The 13,640-nt window shown below is 47.0% G+C and overlaps 1 long non-coding RNA gene across 1 annotated transcript; it reads right to left on the reverse strand.

Annotated features, from left to right (window-relative positions):
- Positions 1–7,504: 7,504 nt before the first annotated feature.
- On the reverse strand, positions 7,505–9,270 carry LOC122221408. The gene is made up of 3 exons (XR_006203202.1): positions 8,919–9,270; positions 8,087–8,833; positions 7,505–7,692 (listed from the first exon to the last, which is right to left on the reverse strand). It is a non-coding gene; the product is annotated as an uncharacterized LOC122221408 (long non-coding RNA).
- Between the last annotated feature and the right edge of the window lie 4,370 nt (positions 9,271–13,640).

Here is a 13,640-nt window from a genome sequence, read left to right on the forward strand (position 1 = left end):
GGAAAGGTCTTTGTGTGAAAACCTATCATTCTCGGTGAGACCTCAGACTCTGAGGTGTGGGCAGAACGTCTCTGCTGGGACAAGGGAAGTGGGGGCTTAGCCGTGGCTCTAGGGTGTGGAATATGTGAAGGTGTCACCAGAGACGCAGGAAGAAGCTGGGACACCCTCCGATGCTCGCTCCCTCTAAACCTTCAGTAGGAGTCCAAAATCACGAAGGGCTTGCTACTGTGTGCCTACCACGGAGGCACCAGCATAACGGTGGGAGACAGGGTCTGGGTCAAGTTGGAGACCTTCTCTGAGGGTTGGGACGACACAGATGTCCAAATGTTGGCCCCAGTGCTCACTGTCTTTGTAATGGAGGCAGGTGATATAACATATCTAAGTTCCCACTTCTTGGTCACCGGGACAAGAATAAAATCTCCCCTCACAGGCTGTCAGGGGGTTAGCTGTGCTGATGTAGGCAGTGGAACTGACACTCAGTAAGCCTGGGTCCTTTTCACACTTCATCTGGTGAGCAGTGAGAGCTGTCCGAGCGTTCTGATCAGGGTGACGTTCGTGATAGTTAGATAACCAGGTAGCATTGTTGAGAATGGATCAGCCACAGGGAGCTGTCCGCATCCAGCATAGATCAGTTTCCTCTCGAGCCTACAGCGAGACCAGAAAATGACCCGTGTATTGGTAAGTAAAATATTAGACAAACCTGCGGTCGAATATTGCCACTAGTGCTGTGTGTCCTGGGGCAGTTACTCAACCTCCCTGAGCCTCAACATTATTAGATTCTCACCTGTAAAATGGGAATAAATACAGTACACATTGCATGGGTTTGTGATGAAGACTAAATTAGATGAGGACTTACACACACACGCACACACACACTCACACCCCAGTGCCTACCACATAGTAAGAACTCAATAAATGATAGCCACAATGATTATGTCATACAGAAGCCTCTCTTTCCAGTTACATGTTTGATTCTAAGAAATGCAGTCAGTGGGGGAGGCTGGGTGGCCCAGTTAAGCATTGGACTTTGGCCCAGGTCATGATCTCACAGTTCATTCGTGAGTTCGAGCCCTGCCTTGGGCTTCAGATTCTCTGTCCCCCCTCTCTCTGTCCCTCCCCTGCTTATTCTCTCTCTCTCTCTTTCTCTCTCTCCCTCTCAAATAAATAAATAAACTTTAAAAAAAAAAGAAAGAAATGCAGTCAGTGCACCCACAAAGGCACTGATAACATTTACTTCTTTCATGGGAAGCCGGGTAGCAAGAACCAACCAGCTTCTAACAAGCCGGTAGCTTAGTTAGAAGTGGGTTGACGTCCTAATTCTGTTGCTGTCTAGCTCTTCCACCTTGGCCATCAAAGTTCTCTTTTTCTGAATTAGTTTCCTTACTGACCACTGGTTGTAGGGTCCTGTAAGGTGAAGGTGTTTATAAAGGACACAGCGTGATTGAAATGTATGATGGTGTATCATTGTTTAGACCAGGGACATAGACAGTGGACTCGAAGTCAGACAAACTCAGATTTGCCTTCCTACTTTGTTGCCCACTGGCTGTGTGGCTTTGGGCTAACCCCACTACCTCTCTGGTGAACCTCTATCTCTCCGTATATTACATGCAGATAGTAATAGCCGCCCCGCCGATCTCACAGGGCTGCTGAGTCTCAAACCTGAAAAATGAAGACCAAAGACCTTTGTCATTTACAATACCACATGGCTGTTATTTAGGATAGTGATTCATTACAATTAGGGCATTTGCTTGGACAGCTCTTTAGGCAAGAAGGGAGAACAGACAGGCGAAGCCAGCGCAGCCAGAGAAAGCAAGGAAAATACCAAGACAGCAGGAGCGATTTTATAACCTGGGTTCTGACAGACACCAAGGAGCTGGAGGATTGGGGACTGGCAGGGTGGAGAGGGTGGTTTGCCTCTCAGTGGTGGGCAAATGCCCCCCAAGCTGCCGCTGCCATCGGGATCCTAGGAAGGCACCCAAGCGGGGATTTTAAGTGCTGTTCCTCCATGGGCTCCTGCAAAGTCTCAAAGGTTAGCACCCAGCCATGCTCAGCATAGAGGGGCTTCGGGCTCTGTAGCCAGAGGGCTGCTGAAGAGCTTTGATCTGTACTCGCTCCCCGGGAAATGGCCACGACTATTTCCAGAAGGGCGTTTCCACCCTAGGTTGACTCATTCTCTTCCACGAATAACGCTGCCCTTAAGTTACGCCTCCGAAACCAAGTCTATTGTACAACCATTAGTTACACTGTGTACTCGAAAGTTTCTGCAAAGACCATCAGCAACATCCCCACTGAGAATGAGGTGGGATCAAAGGGAAAGTCTCTGAAATCGTGACTTTGAGTTTTTGCTCTGAAATAAACACTGTATTAGATTCATGTTAATTGCTGTATTTTCTTCATGCTCCTGATAGCGGTCTGCTTTCAGTAGGACCCCATTGGGCAAACGCATGTCAGAAAAGGAATTTGTTCACTGTTCAAGTGATTTTTCACCCTTTTTCTTTCCAGTAATGCTAACAAAACAAAGAAGGTGATATGGGCAGGCTAAAGGGCCATCCCACCGGGCAGACTGCTCCGCTATTTGAAGCTGCAGGATGCTCAGAACCATCCATGAAGTCCCATTTCCAGGACTATTTTCAGCACCCAGGAGAAAGCAAAGGGCCCGAAGGCCAAATCTTGCTATCTTAAAATGATGGTTATTATTCGCCTCTGTTTGCCACAGAGTTTGCTGGTATTTTTTAGCCCTGAAAAAGCCTGCTGTGGAGGTGTTTGATGCCTTCCCCCTGTGGCCCTCCCTTCCAGCTGGGTGAGGGGTGTCTGCCCCTTCCCCGAATGTCACAAATCCTCTGTTAAAAGAGGAAATGAAATGTCACCTCTCCGGCAGCCTCAAATCTCAGAGATGCTGGAGCTGGGGTTCCTCCCCAGCAAAGGTGCCCGGCCCTGGCACAAGGCTGTGGCTCCTGAGTGACCCCATGGGCACTAGATTCCCCTAGATCCCCTCCGGATCCCCCCAACCCGAGCCTTGCTTTTCCACATCACCCTTAGCGGAGGGGGGCAGCCCCTTCATCAAAACAAAACTGGTCGCACAGACTGTGCTCTCGTTCAGTTTGTACCGCAGCTTATAGGAAAAGGAGTTTAGCTCTAGGATTTGGAGAGCGCTTGTTAAATTATTAACCCCTTTAGATGGAATACTCATTCTAGAAGAAGCATCTGTGCTATGGGCGCCGGGTGGCCACCTCCCCTTCTCCCAGGAATCCCCTGCAGACCTGGTCAGAGCAGCTCTCCCCTCCCCCGCCGCGTCTTGGCTCAGAACCAAAGGTGGAGGGAATCCTCACATCGGGACGGGCCACTCAGGCGAAACCAGCCACTCCGTCTAGCCCAGCTGCCCTGTGAGTGCCTCGAAGTTAATAAAATGTGAGTTAACCCCGTCTCTCTCTTCAGATCCTGCCACCCTCCCCATTTAGCAAATGCCTACCAGCCCGGGCAAGATGTCACTTAAAATGCACCTGCTCTCAGAGGTGCCCGGGTGGCTCAGTTGGTTAAGCCTCTGGCTTCGGCTCAGGTCATGATCTTGTGGTTCATGAGTTCGAGCCCTGCATCAGGCTCTCTGCTCTCAACACAGAGCCTGCTTCAGGTGCTCTCCCCTTCTCTCTCTTATTCTCTCTCTCTCTCAAAAATACATAAACATTAAAAAAAAAAAAAACTCCTGTTCTTCTTTACCTGGGCCCTGCAACAACAGTTGCCAACTGCTTCTCCTTCTCAGAAAGCCAAAAGCATGTCTCTCATGTAAATACCTGAGCATCTAACAGAATGTCAGTGACAGCTTAACAATTTCAATGAAGCTGCACTTCTTTCCAACACTGAAAGCTCTTTCTGTGTGCATTTTCTAATTATGAAAAAATGATACATGCTTGTAGAAAAAAAAAACAATTCAAAGAGTACAGCAATAAGTAAAGCAGAAAGAAAACATTCTGTAACCCCCCCCCACCTCCAAAGACAACTAGAGTAAATATTTTAGTGTCAATCCTTCCAGAATTTTCTCTGCGTGTGCCCATTGTTTTTAAGCAAACTGACAAGAAGACATATTGAAAGCTTTTCTTTTTTGACTGTAGTGAAAACTTTGAAACAACGTAAATGCCTGTCGGTAAGAAAATAGTGAATTAAATTCTGGGGCATGTGCGCAGCGGAATCCCTCACGGTTACCAGGAGGAAGAGACAGATGCCTGTCCCCTGACAAGGAAAGATGTCCACAGTATACGGTTCAGTGAGAAGAGCAGGTTGTAGAACAATCATGTTTCGAAGTTTAAGCATTTGCCTGTGTTCAGTGTATGTGCACATTCTTCAGACCTCCATTGATCATGTCTCCTCCTTTTACTTCTTTTTGTAAAGTTTTTTTTTTTGAAATGTTTATTTATTTGAGAGAGATAGAGAGCAGGGGAGAGGCAGAGAGAGAGAGAGAGAGAGAGAGAGAGAGAGGATCCCAAGCAGGCTCTATGCTGTCAGCACAGAGCCCGATGCGGGCCTCGAACCTACGAACTCTGAGATCATGATCTGAGCTGAAACCGAGAGTGGGAAGCTTAACTGACTGAGCCACCCAGGTGACCCTTTTTTACTTTTTTTTTTAAATAAACATTTGTATATAAGAGACAGAGCGCGCGCAAGCAGGGAAGGGGTAGAGAGAGGAGGAGAGAGAGAATCCCAAGCAGGCTCCAAGCTGTCAGGGGAGAACCCACCTCAGTTTTCGCTTATTTATATTTGGGTGAATGTGCGGCTGCCAAAGATCAATCTGTCGGAGGCCTGGGGTGCTCATTCTCTGGGAAGTTTCCCTGCAGTTCCGCAGCCCCCTTCCCACAGACCAGCTCTGGACCACCCGCACCCTCCCCTCTGGTGAAGTTCTCCCATATAACAGGTTGACCCTCTGGCCCAAGACCAGCCCACCCCCACCTGCTAAGGAGCCCGTTCCTGCCTCCCAGCTCCTGCCTAAAGCTCCAGCCTGAGCCCTCGGGCAGATTCATTCACCACCACCAGGCTGCGAACTCTGTCCCACCTGGGAGAAGTTCCACGGGCTTCCCTCCCTCCTCGAATGACAAAAACCAGGTGGGCCCCTATTTGCTCCTGTTTCAACAACTCTTTCTCAGGAGACAGTCACGTTACTTGGTTCTTTTTTGAACCAGTTAGAACATCCGTCTGGTCTCCTCGTGTGTTAAATAAAATCTGTAGCCCGTGTTCATTTTTATATCTGTATGACAGCCAAGATCTTTTTTCTCCCCCCCCCCAAAAATCTTTAATGGTAACGATCAGTTATTCAAAGAATACAGCCAGATGAGCCAAGTATATTTGTTTCCTAGTGGTGCTTAAAAAGTTACCACAGCTTTTTTACACTGCCACAGTAAAGGTAGTGGCTTATAAAAGCAGAAGTCCAAAAATCAAGATGGTGTACGGGGAAGGTTGGTTTCTCCTGGGGGCTCCGGGAGAGAGTGGGTACCTGTCTCTTCCAGTTTCCAAACACTGCTGGCATCCCTTGGCTTACGGCCACATGACCACGACCTCTGTTTCGATCTTCTGTTTTTACCTCTCTCTCTCACTGAACCCTCTAGCACCCTTCCCACCGTCGAGCTCACCCAAATAATCCAGCATGATGTTCCCATCTCAAGTCCGTAATTACCAAGGCCCTGTTGGGAGCACCTGGGTGGTTCATTTGGTTAAGCATCTGACTTCGTCTCGGGTCATGATCTCACGGTTTGTGAGTTCGAGCCCCGCATCGGGCTCTGTGCTGACAGCTCGGAGCCTGGAGCCGGCTTCGGATTCTGTGTCTCCCTCTCTCTCTGCCCCTCCCATGCTCACGTGCTCTCTCTCTCTCTCTCTCTGTGTCTCTCAAAAATAAACATTAAAAAAATAAATAAAATAAAAACTAAGGCCCTTTGGCCATATAAGGTACATTCACTGTTTCCAGAAATGGTGGAGGCGGGGGGCACATTATTCAAGAAATGTAGGAAGAGAAGAAACTAGAAAAACAAAGAAAATATACAGGGCTAGAATCCTACTAAGGCTTTTCGTCAAAGGCTTAAGAAATGCTGTGAATAAAAGAATGATCAAACACATTACAATACATACATATGTCACTGAAATACTACGCAGCGGTTATGACAAACGAGTTAGGTCAGCCTGTGTTAGCATTACATGTCACGACACGGCAAGATTTTCAAGATACGGTCACTGGAAAAAGCAACGCTGTGTAGGTGAGTAGATGGGCTCTAGATACACCACAAACTAATATGCATGGTCATCCCTGGAGGGGAAGGTGGGATCGAGTGGGGACATGGGGGGACTTTTCATTTTCTATCTGTGCACTTGGGAATTCCTTGAGTATTTGCAATATTATATTTGCATTATGTGTAATTTTTTTAAGATCACAGTAATGAAAGTATCAAAGACGATCCAGAGGGGGCAAAATGGCCTTCCCTTCCCCTCCTGGTACTGCTTCTCTGGCTCCTCTGAGAAGCTAAGTCAGGTGCACCCTCCCGGCTGCATCAGAGAGCCCAGGTACAGCCCCCTCCCGAGCTGACCAGATGTACAGGAAGGACAGACAGACACGGGCAGCGTCTCCCCAGAGGTAAGCGTGTGTTCACTCATTTCTCAGGCCTGGTAGGAACCCCTGGTAGGAAGCTCTCCTTTAGGGTCCATTTCTCGTACCTCTTTTCTTCTGCAGGCAAACTCTGAACCGCCCAGGCCCCCCAGCCCGCCGTCCTAACATTCCGTGGTGTTCGCCTGGATCCTTTCCTCCTTTGATGCCCCGCCACCGTCAGCCTGGTTCTACTTAGCAGCCGGCACGTAACACAAAGGCGAGTTCTAGAAATACGCAGACAGTTTCCACAAGCAGCCTGCTCCCCTCTTATTATGTTAATAATGAAGCTATTCCCCGTGGTACCTTGGGATGGCGTATCTGATAAGCAGCGGCAGCACGACTGCGTGTTCCAGACATTCGTGCTGCATAAACAGAGCAAGCGGAGGCGGAAACAGCTCCGACACAGCCTTCACACGCATACAAATTGGTGACAACTGCCATCTAAAGGCCCGATGTGTCCGTTCGGCACACTGCTCTCGCACAAACATCCAAGACTAACGTGTTGCCTGAATGGGATCCGGATTCGATGATCCCCTCTGCACCTGAGGCATGAGCACCGCAGAAGCCAGAAAGCTGGCTTCCATGTCCCTCGACCTACTTCAGGGACCCTAGTGCTGTCGAGTGCTTTGGAGGGCAGCATCCTCTGGTCCCTCTTCGAACCCACACACAGGGCTCTGGTCTGAACCGGCGTTTACATTTACGGGGTACCGCGAGCTGTAGCAGGTGCCAAATGAAACATCAGTCTGGTTTTTTTTTTTTTTTTAAGTTTATTTATTTTGAGAGAGAGAGAGAGAGAAAGAAACAAAGTGTGAGTCGGGGAGGGGCAGAGAGGGGGGGGAGGAGAGAGAGCATTCCAAGCAGACTCCACCCTGTCAGCACAGAGCCAGATGCTGGGTTCCAATTCCCAAACCGTGAGATCACGATCTGAGCCACTATCAAGGGTCGGAACGCTGAACGGACTGAGCCACCCAGGTGCCCCAACACATCTGTCACTGTACTTCATCTCAGTGATGGCCAAGATTCCTTCTCAAGGCCGAAGACCCACTTATAGATGAAAACGCTATCGTGGGCCCCTAAGGGAGAAAAGATCCCTTTTTAGCACTTATTGATTTTAAAAATAATACAATGAAAAACTCAATTCGGCAACTCTGAGTAAATGTGCATCTTATTGTCAAAACGGTATTTACATGTATTTGAAAATCTTTATACGTCTATTTTTGAAGCTTATTATTATGAAATAAACGTTTGTGTTTCCCCTCGCCCCAGAAAATTCATATGTTGAAACCCTCTTTCCCCAGGATGAAGGTATTAGGAGGTGAGGCCTTTGGGGTGATTAGGGCGTGAGGGTGGGGCCCCCGTGAATGGGGTTATTACCTGAAAAAAGAGACCCCGCAGAGCTCCCTAGCCCTTGCCACCTTGTTAGGACAGGAGAAGTGTGCAATCTGCAACCCGGAAGAGGAAGCTTACCAGAACCCCGTCGTGCTGATACTGATCTTGGACTTCCAGCATCCCAAATATAAGAAATACATTTCTGTTGTTTATGGGCACCCAGCCTATGTACTTTGTTATAGCTGCCCAAACAGACTAAGGCACTTACTTATCCACTCCGCAGACAACAGATCCAAGGATCTCTTGCAATATTTCCTTAGCCGTTGCTCCGAGGAGTTCTCAGTCCATAACTTAGGAATCACTACTGTAGAGTAGGCAAAAGAGAAAGCGGCCTTGTTTTTGCCCTAAAGATCTTAACATTTTTAAAACTACTAGAGGAAAGAGTTTCGAGTGAAGCCTATAGCGGATCAGAGGGAGAGAGTAGATGTAAGCCTAGAAGAGGCCATAGCAGTGGGGGTGGAGAGAGAGAAAACAGAATGGGTAAGACAGTAAAGGGGGAGACCCTGGAGATGTCGGTGACCACCTGAATGCAAGAGAGAGAGTCTCACGCAGACACCACGGTTCCTGGCTCCTCTATGGGCTAAATAACGGAGCCGTTCACCAAAACAGGGCTGGAGGAGTGGGTCTCAATGTCTCCCTGGGCATCTCTGCCTCTCGGCTCTCCCTCCTCACAAATGAGACAATATCCTGAGTGCTCTTGCAGCCACAGTGGAAGACCCACTTCACGATCACCGAATGAGTCCATTTCAACTCCCTTCTGTTTACACCCAGGGAATCACAGCATATCACAGAATCCGGGAAGGAAACCTCTTCCTGTGAAGCCTCCTGTCAAAGATAATTTGGATATGCACATTCAATCCAGGGACTGCCCATTCTCTGATTTCTAGCAAGGCCAATGTCTTATTTGTACCTGAAGAACGACAAAGACTTCTCTCCAAGTACTTTGCTTTACTGTTTTTCTCCATTGCTTGGAGGCTGAAGAAAAGAGGGCCGGGGAGATGATCATAATGCCAGAATATCAGCTTGCAAACTCCACTGGCTGTCCCAGACATAAATAATTGTATATATACATATTTCAATGGAACAGCATTTGTGGTGCTCTTAACTCATGCCAGGCGCTGGGCTACATGGGTTTACATTCACTTCCTCCTTGGAGAAACCTTCAGGACCATCCAGTGTAGAATTACCCCACCTCTCCCAACTTACTCTTCACACATCTATGAGTTTTATTTTCTTCATACTACTGCTCACTCTCTGTAATGACCTCATGTCCTGACTCCTTTATGTATCATATGCGGCTACCCTCCAGTTGGTAACCACGGTAACCAAAGGCAGAATTTGTTGGCTCATTAACCCCTCTATTCCCAGCGCCTAGAAAAGTGCCTGGCACCCCATAGTCGCCTTCTTTCTTCATCTATCTAATGAATGATTCCATTTAAACTTTGTCACAACAAATGGGGTACTAACTTGACTTTTCCGAATGTGGACACTGAAGCTAAGAAAGATGTAAAAAAAAAAAAAAAAGAAAGAAAAAAAAACCTTGACCAAATTTACACGGCTACTAAGGGGTGATTAGGATTCACACCCAACTCACATGGGTCTTCTAGCTGGAGCTCTTAAGACAATGCTGCCTGTATGCCTAACTTTGAGCAGTGACCCATTATTGGGGCAGAGATAAGGGTAGACAGCTCAGCGTACCCCATCGTGGCTCCTGAAAGAGAAAGGGCTCCTAGGGTATCAGCAGCATTATCTTGTTCTATAAAGGGCAGCTATTCAAGGCAGGCCCTTAGAGCTGTCTGTAAGTATTACACAGGAAGACCTTTAGAATCAATACAAAGGTTCACCCAGCACGTCTCTCTCTCCCCAAATCAAACACGGATGTCCCAGTGGACGTGGACAAAGGCTTGCAAACCTAGATGCCCAAAATGGCAACTGGAAGGATGTATAGGAAGAAAAGCCTACCTAGGGGAAAAGAAAAAGTGTTATTGATCACTCTTGATCCTTAGGACTTTTTAGCCGCAGCTGGGAGGACCACCGCGTTCTCTCCCACGGGCTGACTACTGGATTCTGCACCCACCCGGTTCGTGAGGTTGGTAACTCTCACGGAGGCAGGAGAGATGGACCGCAGAGCAACCCTGTTACTTCAAGGTTCCTATCTCTTCAGATTTGTACGTAGCAAGGGCAAATACCTTCATTTCAGCCAAAACCATTGTGTGTTCAGGCTTGTTTCCTCTGACAATGAAGAGAAGGTACAGGTGAGAGCGTTGGATAGAAAAAACATACATCTGCACATGTACTTGTATGTGTAAGTGTGTGTGTTCACATGGTCAGTTGATAGTAGCTTGAGTGGAGTCGCTGCAAGACACAAGCTGAGCTTGGGCACAAATTACATTGGAATTGCTCGCTGCTATTGACTTCAAGCTGCTTCCAGATTGCTACCTTGGGCATAGGATGCGAGCAGAAAATATGCTGCCCATTTGGAAAAGAAGAAAAATAAGCAGTTACCCTTTAATGGCCGTATCTAGCAAGTGAGTCCTTTTATACTACCTGTTTGGCAAGAGTAGAACAATATCTTAATGAGATTTTCCTCTTCATCCTCCACCCACCCCACCCCTAACCAAAGAAAAAGCCTCAAAAATCAAACCTGTCTCCAAACTGCTCAAGTTTGAGGTTGACAAGTGAACACAGACCAGAACACAGGTGCACTAGTCCCTCCTTTCAGCAGGAGAAGCTCTGATTGATCAGTCAATCCCAAACCCTATTTATAGATCACTCAACTGCGTCTGCCTGGCTGAAGGTGTTATTATAAAGGCACACACCTAGATAGCTTTAAAAGGGGAAAAAATGGGGATACCCATACAGTTTCTAAATGCTTCTGGCATAGAGCTGAGCCAATGATGGTTCCTTCTTTGGGTTCTGAAGTTCTCATTGCACAGAACTGAATACGCCTTAAGAAAATAAAAAAGAAAGGAGGGAAGGAGGGAGGAAAAGAAGGGAGGGAGGGAGGGAGAGAAAGAAGGAAGGAAAGAAGGAAGGAAGGAAAGAAGGAAAGAAAGAAGGGAGAGAAGAAAGAAAGAAAGAAAGAAAGAAAGAAAGAAAGAAAGAAAAGAAAGGAAGGAAGGAAGGAAGGAAGGAAGGAAGGAAGGAAGAGAGGAAGGAAGGATCCAACCAAACAAGAATCAAGTCAGGGGCTTCAACTTCTAACCTGCAAGCATGTGGACAGCAAAAGGAAGAGAGAGGGCAGAAGAGAAGGAGGAGGGCAATAAAATCCAAATTAAAAGGCAGCATGTAAGTGATAATGATAGCTTTGGGCAGCCAGACAGGATTAATCAGGGGGATTTGAGTAAATTCAGCAGGACAGTTTGCCATTACCCTGCTGAAGCCCTTGATATTTATCAATCAAATGGAGTCACAAATGGAATCTTGGAATAAGCAGGTCTGAAATGCGGGTTAATGAATCCCCCTGTGGACACGACAGCCTTCATCCCTGATGTTACGAATGGGGGCTTTCCCGGAAATGCTCCGCAGTCTAGGAAGAGGCAAACAAGTGATAGCGAATCATAACTAAGTGACCAATACACCTCGGTCCTGAAGCTTTGCACCTAACCTAAAAGAGGCTCTAGCTCAAGGAAAACTACACCCTAGGTGTTATGTTCTGCAGCTCAGCTGGCAACCTCCTCCAGGGCTCAGGGGTCACTGTGGGGTGTGAGAGATTAAAGATCAAGGAAGTTTCAGGATGGGGGGTGGGGTTCGTGCTCTATGAGGAAGGTTCTGACTGCTGTAAACGAAGCCAGGTGTTTGGAAACTTAGTAAGTGTTTATGGAAATCAGGAAGGGGGCTGGGGGCCCATCAGCAGAGAACTCAGGCAGCTAACCACGCAGATCTCACGGTAAATTGGGAAGGTAGTTTCATTCCCACCAAGTTAAATTGAACTTGAAATTGGGAAGTCATGTTCCTTTCCAAAGGCTAGTTTTCCCTGTGAGACACTATCATTAAGGGGAGGGAAGCAGTCTGGGAATCTTCAATCCTCTATGATCTGGGGCTTAAAGGGTCACTCCAGCCTTTCAGAACTGAGGGCAGGGGGGCCACAATAGTGAGGAAGCAGGGGAGTAGAATATGGGATTTTTAGTCTAATTCTGAATTGACATACGGTCAGTTAAGAAAATGGCCTGTGTAGTGGAATGTGAAATTCATGAGAATTATCGACTGTATTCATAAGGGTGGCTAAAAAGTGATTAAGTCTGCCACCATATTTAACTATGATGCCTTAAAAAGAGGAGGCACTTAAATGCCTTTGTGGATATTTTCATTTATAGGGTTTCAGAATATTAGTGGTTTGCATTACTCACTTGATAACATCAGCTTTAAAATATGTACGTAAGAATACACACCTAATGCTAAAATCTGTATTGCTTATATATTGCTGTAGCAGCTTAAACTAACAATAAATATTTATCTGGGGTCTCTCGTGAAAGTCAGAGGCAAGTTGCCAGCCAGGGTCTCGGTCATCTGAAAGCTTGACTGGGCTAGGAGAATCCGCTTCTAAGATGGTCCACTCACACAGCTGACGAGTCAATGCTGGTTGTTGGTAGGAGGCCTCAGTTCCTCACCATGTGGACCTCCTTGTAGGACTGCTCTAGTGTCCTCACAATATGGCGACTGGCTCCCCCAGATGCCCATAATAGAACATGACTATATTTGCTTAAATAAAGTAGATATGTGTTCTCTCGCTTAGAAAAGTCCTAAGGTAGGTGGTATGTGATTGGCATAGTGCCACATTAAGTCATCAGGTGCCTTGGATTCTGTCCCCCCATCCTTATTACAAGACCTGAAGGTTGCCTCCTCTGTCAATATGGAGACCTACTAGAGATCCAGCCAACTGTCCACAATCGAACAGGAAGTAGAAGTTAGAAGAGAAAGGCAAAAAATGAGCCCATACCAACCGTCTGCCTCACAGTTCTGGTTTCCAGAGTGTCTGCCCAATAACCTCTGTTTCCACCTCATTAGCCAGAATGGTCACCTGAAGTTGTAATGGGAGCTGAGAAATTTGTATCTAGGGCAAACATATTGCCACGCCAAAGAAAATCAGCTTTGATGGCCAAGGAAGAAAAAGAAAATGGACGTTGGGTCAGGAACAAACAGGTCCTGTCTTACCTGTTTTGTAGAGATCCCAGGAAGTTGTGCTATGCCAGAGTTCCCCCATTATATTTTCACAAATTGGCACATATGTTTAAAAAGGTCGGAGTAGGGAAGCATGGAGAAAATTGGTGGGTGAGAAGTAGAACAGAAGAGATGCCTCATCTTCGGTAAAAGCATAAATTATCCTGGGATTGGTCTTACTGTAAGGATCAGACGGTTGCCATGTTCCCTAAAGGGTTTTAATGGTTCCAAGAAATGAACTGGAAAGGACAGGTGCTTTGTAGCACTAGCCCACCATGACTGGATTGTCTCTTTCCAGTGCGACTGGGGACCCACTGGAACATTAGGCTGAAATCCAAGGCTGTTTTTGCATTCTCTCTCCCTGACATTTACAGTAAAAGGCTGAATTCTCTGCCTGGTACACTGCGAGGCACTATCAATAGTGGGTGTTGGAAAATGATGCAGAAACAAACGGCACATTATTTATGCCAGT

Source organism: Panthera leo, chromosome B3 (genome assembly GCF_018350215.1).
Source record: "Panthera leo isolate Ple1 chromosome B3, P.leo_Ple1_pat1.1, whole genome shotgun sequence".
Lineage (NCBI taxonomy): Eukaryota > Metazoa > Chordata > Mammalia > Carnivora > Felidae > Panthera > Panthera leo.